The sequence below is a fragment of the Trachypithecus francoisi genome, unplaced genomic scaffold (assembly GCF_009764315.1).
Source record: "Trachypithecus francoisi isolate TF-2019V2 unplaced genomic scaffold, Tfra_2.0 Lachesis_group5, whole genome shotgun sequence".
Taxonomy (NCBI): Eukaryota; Metazoa; Chordata; class Mammalia; order Primates; family Cercopithecidae; genus Trachypithecus; species Trachypithecus francoisi.
In genome coordinates, this window is record NW_022681470.1 from 132,367,558 (window position 1) to 132,373,946 (window position 6,389).

Genomic DNA, 6,389 nt, shown 5'->3' on the forward strand with positions numbered 1-6,389 from the left:
TACAGGCATGTATCACCATGCCCAGTCACACCTGACTTGTTTATTTTTCTCATCTTTTTTTTTTTTTTTGAGACAGAGTCTTGCTCTGTTGCCCAGGCTGGGGTGCAGTGGCTGGATCTCAGCTCACTGCAAGCTTCGCCTCCCGGGTTTACGCCATTCTCCTGCCTCAGCCTCCCGAGTAGCTGGGACTACAGGCACCCGCCACCTTGTCTGGCTAGATTTTGTATTTTTTAGTAGAGATGGGGTTTCACCGGGTTAGCCAGGATGGTCTCAATCTCCTGACCTCGTGATCCGTCCGTCAGGGCCTCCCAAAGTGCTGGGATTACAGGTGTGAGCCACCGCGCCCGGCCTATTTTTTTTTTTTTAAGACAGGATCTCGCTCTGTTGCCCAGGCTGGAGTGTAATGGTGTGATGATGGCTTACTGCAGCCTTGACCTCCCTGACTCAAGCAATCCTCAGCCTCCCAAGTAGCTGGGATGACAGGTGTGAGCCATCACACCCTGCCAATTTTTAATTTTTTTTTTTTTTTGAGACAGAGTCTCCCTCTGTTGCCTAGGCTGGAGTGCAGTGGCACAATCTTGGCTCACTGCAACCTTTGCCTCCCGGGTTCAAGCGATTCTCCTGCCTCAGACTCCTGAGTAACTGAGATTACAGGCACGCGTCACCATGTCCCGCTAATTTTTGTAATTTTAGTAGAGATGGGGTTCACTATGTTGGTAAGGCTGGTCTCGAACTTCTGACCTTGTGATTCTCCCACCTCAGCCTCCCAAAGTGCTGGGATTACAGGCGTGAGCCACCGTGCCGGCCATTTTTTTTTTTCTGAGTATAGCTCTGTTGCCCAGCCCAGGCTGGAGTACAGTGGCATGATCTCAGCTCACTGCAACTTCCACCTTCCTAGCTCAAGCCATTTTCATGCCTCAGCCTCCTGAGTAGCTGGGATTACAAGCATGTGCCACCATGCTTGGCTAATGTTTGTATTTTTAGTAGAAACAGGGTTTCATCATATTGGCCAAGCTGGTCTCAAACACCTGACCTCAAGTGATCTGCCTACCTCAGCCTCCCAAAGTGCTGGGAGTACAGGCGTGAGCCACCACACCCGGCAATTTTTAAATTTTTTTGTAAAGATGAGGTCTCATTATATTGCCCAGGCTGGTCTCCAACTCCTGGGGTCAAGCGATCCTCCCATCACAGCCTCCTAAAGTGCTGGGATTACGGGCATGAGCCACCATGCCTAGCTTTTTCTTTTCTTTTTTTTTTTTTTTTTTTTTTTTTTTTTTTTTTTTTTTTTTGAGACGGAGTCTCACTCTGTCACCCAGGCTGGAGTGCAGTGGCGCGATCTCGGCTCACTGCAAGCTCCGCCTCCCGGGTTTACGCCATTCTCCTGCCTCAGCCTCCCGAGTAGCTGGGACTACAGGCGCCCGCCATCTCGCCCGGCTAATTTTTTGTATTTTTTTTTTTTAGTAGAGACGGGGTTTCACCGTGTTAGCCAGGATGGTCTCGATCTCCTGACCTCGTGATCCACCCGTCTCGGCCTCCCAAAGTGCTGGGATTACAGGCTTGAGCCACCGCGCCCGGCCGCTTTTTCTTTTCTTATTACAGTGGCTAGCATCACCAGAACAATGTTGAATAGAGGTGGTGAGAATGGACATCCTTGTTCTCAATCTCAGGAGGAAGTTATTCAGTCTCTTACCGTTTTTGTTTTTGTTTTCTGAGATGGAGTCTTGCTCTGCCACCCAGGCTGGAGTGCAATGGCACTGTCTCGGCTCACTGCAACCTCTACCTCCTGGGTTCAAGTGATTCTCCTTCCTCAGCCTCCTGAGTAGCTGGGGCTACAGGCACACACCACCATGCTTGGCTAATTTTTGTATTTTTAGTAGAGACGGGTTTCACCATGTTGGTCAGGCTGGTCTCAAACTCTTGACCTTGTGATCCGCCCTCCTCGGCCTCCCAAAATGTTGGGATTACAGGTGTGAGCCACTGTGCCCAGCCTTCAGTCTTTTACCATTAAGTAGAATATTACCTATGGCCTTTTGTAGATGTTGCCTATCAGTTTGAGGAAATTCCCATTTATTCGTAGGTTGCTGAGAGGTTTTTTTGTTTATTATTATCCTGAAAAGGTGTTGAATTTGTCATATCTTCTCTCATTTGTTGAAATGATCATGTAGCTTCACTGTATTATTTTTCTTTTCTTTTCTTTTTTTTGAGACAGGATCTTGCTCTGTTGCCCAGGCTGGAGTACAGTGGCACAGTCTTGGCTCCCTGCAACCTCTGCCTCCTGGGCTCAAGCCATCCTCCCACTTCAGGCTTCCAAGTAGCTGAGACTACAGGTGCACACCACCATGCCTGGCTAATTTTTGTATGTTTTATAGAGACGGATCTCACTACGTTGCCCAGGCTCATCTCCAACTCCTGAGCTCAAATGACCCTCCCACGTTGGCTTCCCAAAGTGCTCAGATTACAGGCATGAGCCACTGTGCCCGGCCCTGCCTCACTGTACTCTTGATTTTCTTTTTTTTTTTTTTTTTTTTTTTTGAGACGGAGTCTCGCTCTGTCGCCCAGGCTGGAGTGCAGTGGCCGGATCTCAGCTCACTGCAAGCTCCGCCTCCCGGGTTTACGCCATTCTCCTGCCTCAGCCGCGTAGCTGGGACTACAAGCGCCCGCCACCTCGCCCGGCTAGTTTTTTGTATTTTTTAGTAGAGACGGGGTTTCACCGTGTTAGCCAGGATGGTCTCGATCTCCTGACCTCATGATCCGCCCGTCTCGGCCTCCCAAAGTGCTGGGATTACAGGCTTGAGCCACCGCGCCCGGCCTACTCTTGATTTTCATTTGGCAAGTGAAGCTGAGGAACTTTTTCTGGGTTTAAGAGCTGTTTGGTCTTCGTTTTCTGTGACTTCTGGATTCATATCCGCCTAAGTGGTTGGCATTTTCTTACTGCTTTCTAGACGTTACTTATATAACGAGGATATTTTATTCATGAGTTCAACTTTGTTTCCAGTTACACTTTGATTATATTTTATTATTTGATTGTATTTATGGACTTCTTCTCAGCAGAAAAATGTAGGTATTTGTATCACTGATGTGCCCCGTTTTTCTCGGGCAAGTTCTGCGTTATGTCCCCAGAACTTCCTTTGAAAAAAATGTGTATCCGAGATGGGCGGATCACGAGGTCAGGAGATCGAGACCATCCTGGCTAACACGGTGAAACCCCGTCTCTACTAAAAAATACAAAAAAACTAGCCGGGCGAGGTGGTGGGCGCCTGTAGTCCCAGCTACTCGGGAGGCTGAGGCAGGAGAATGGCATAAACCTGGGAGGCGGAGCTTGCAGTGAGCCAAGATCCGGCCACTGCACTCCAGCCTGGGCAACAGAGCAAGACTCCCTCTCAAAAAAAAAAAAAAATATGTATTTATTTATTTATTTATTTTTTATTATACTTTAAGTTCTAGGGTACATGTGCACAATGTGCAGCTTTGTTACGTATGTATACATGTGCCATGTTGGTGTGCTGCACCCATTAACTCATCATTTACATTAGGTATATCTTCTAATGCTATCCCTCCCCCTCCCCCCCACAATAGGACTCGGTGTGTGATGATCCTCTTCCTGTGTCCAAGTGATCTCATTGTTCAATTCCCACCTATGAGTAAGAACATGCGGTATTTGGTTTTCTGTTCTTGTGATAATTTGCTGAGAATGATGGTTTCCAGCTGCATCCATGTCCCTACAAAGGACACGAACTCATCCTTTTTTATGGCTGCTTATTTATTTTTTGAGATGGAGTCTCGCTCTGTCGCCCAGGCTGGAGTGCAGTGGCGCAATCTCAGCTGACTGCAACCTCCGCCTCCCAGGTTCAAGCGATTCTCCTGCCTCAGCCTCCTGAGTAGCTGGGACTACAGGTGCCCGCCACCATGCCCGGCTGAGTTTTGTATTTTTAGTAGAGATGGGGCTTCACCAGGTTGGCAAGGCTGGTCTTGAACTCCTGACCTCAGGTGATCCGCCCGTCTTGGCCTCCCAAAGTGCTGGGATTACAGGCGTGAGCCATCGTGCCTCGCCAGAACTTCCTTTTAGAGCTTTCACATGCTCTTCTCTGGGGCTGAAGGTACCACTTTGGTCCTCACCCCAGTCTCCTCTTACTCATTCTCAACATATTGCAGAAACCATCACGCTGGAGGTAACAGAGACCCAGAAACTCACTTTACTTCCGGAGAGCAGAGGCTTCCGTCTCAGGCCAAGGATGAGAACAGAAAGTTGCATTCCTGTCTGCTGAAGCCACCCAGAAGTGAAAGAGAACACTACGGCCAAGCTTCTGCTTGGCACTTCCTGCCGCAGGTCAGCTGTGGCTCCACGGAGCTGAGGGTATAATCTCTATCTCTTTCCCTTGACCCACGCGGCCCTACCCACGCCATCAAATGAGTCTCAGCTCCCCGTGTCCCTGACATCCTGCTCTTCTCAGGAACACTGTGAATTCGCGAAGCCTCCTGGCCTTTGCCTGGGCTGTTCTGCCTGCCAGAACTGCCCACACTCCCACACTCTCAGGTCACTCTCGGGCTAGTCCCACTTGTTGTTGGATTTCAGTATCAAAGCCAACTCTTCTAGGAAGCCCTCCCAGATCCAGTCATCTCTCTTAGCAGCCTGGTCCCAAGGGCAACTGGTATCATTATTGGGCAATAGCTTGTTTATTGCCATCTCCCCTGCTGGACTCTCAGCTCCCCTGGGCAGGGACTGGGTCTGCTTTGTCCCCGATTCCCTGCACACAGGCTGTGTGCAATAAGCATCTCTAGGTGATTGAACAGTTAAGGTCAACAAAATACTTCCCAAACCATTTTTGTGTTAAGACTTGTGATGGTGATACAGAGATGAAGATGCCTTTTTTTTTTTTTTTTTTTTTTTTTTGAGACGGAGTCTCGCTCTGTCACCCAGGCTGGAGTGCTGTGGCCGGATCTCAGCTCACTGCAAGCTCCGCCTCCCGGGTTTACGCCATTCTCCTGCCTCAGCCTCCCGAGTAGCTGGGACTACAGGCGCCGCCACCTCGCCCGGCTAGTTTTTTGTAGTTTTTTTTAGTAGAGACGGGGTTTCACCGTGTTAGCCAGGATGGTCTCGATCTCCTGACCTCGTGATCCGCCCGTCTCGGCCTCCCAAAGTGCTGGGATTACAGGCTTGAGCCACCGCGCCCGGCCAAGATGCCTTTTTTTTTTGAGATAGGGTCTCACTCCCATTGCCCAGGCTGGAGTGCAGTGGCATGACCACGGCTAACTGCAGCCTCAACTTCCTGGGCTCAGGTGATCCTCCCACCTCAGCCTCCCTAGTAGCTGGGACTACAGGCACATGCCACCACACCCAGCTTATTATAATTTTTTTTGTTGTTGTATTTTTTTGTAGAGACAGGGTTTCACCATGTTGCCCAAGCTGGTCTCGAACACCTGGGCTCAAGCCATCCTCCTGCCTCAGCCTCCTGAGTAGCTGGGATTACAGGCGCATGCCACTACGCCCAGCTAATTTTTATATTTTTAGTAGAGATGGGGTTTCACCATGTTGGCTAGGCTGGTCTCGAACTCCTAGGCTCAAGCAATCTTCCCACCTGGGCCTTCCAAAGTGCTGGAATTACAGACGTGAGCGACTGCACCCAGTCTGCACCCAGTCACCACTTGTCAATTTATTCCTGAAGCTCTACTGCCAGGGGCTCCGATCCTATTATCCTACGAACACTGGCCCAAGTCTCTTTGCATTTGGATGCTGCCCAGGCCTTCTGCCTCTTCCATTTATAACAGCTCCTACTTCCAACCCTCCTGTGGCTCCAGATTATGATCTGGGTAAAACCCACCCTTCTCCCAAAGACCGTGATCCCCCTGTCCCCGCACGATCTTGCCCCTGTTGACCGCCCTGCAGTCCCCTTCCCCCTCATCTCACCTCTGCCCCTGGCCTCCTGACTGCTCTTCAAGCTGCTAAGATCATTGCTCTCTCAAGGTCTTCGCCCATCCTGTGCCCTCCTCCTGCAGCGCCCTTTCCCTGGCCAGCTCCCTGTTCTGCCTCGGGTCCAAGTTCCAGTCCGTGCCGGTCCTGACACCCTGGCTTTCTTTGTTATCTGCGATGATTTGGCTCCTTCATTTGCTCATTGTCTCGGGGCCAGATCACAAGTTCCAAGAGGCCAGGCCGGATCCACCTGGTTTTTTAGGACTGGGCCCAGGGCACCACAGGCAGAAGTGGGTCATTATCTCTCCCTGAGTCTTTTTTTTTTTTTTTTTGAAACGGAGTCCTGCTCTGTTGCCAGGCTAGAGTGCAGTGGTGCCATCTCGTCTCACTGCAACCTCTGCCTGCTAGGTTCAAGCAATCCTCCCACCTCAGCCTCCCGAGTAGCTGGGATTACAGGCATCACCAGGCCTGGCTAATTTTC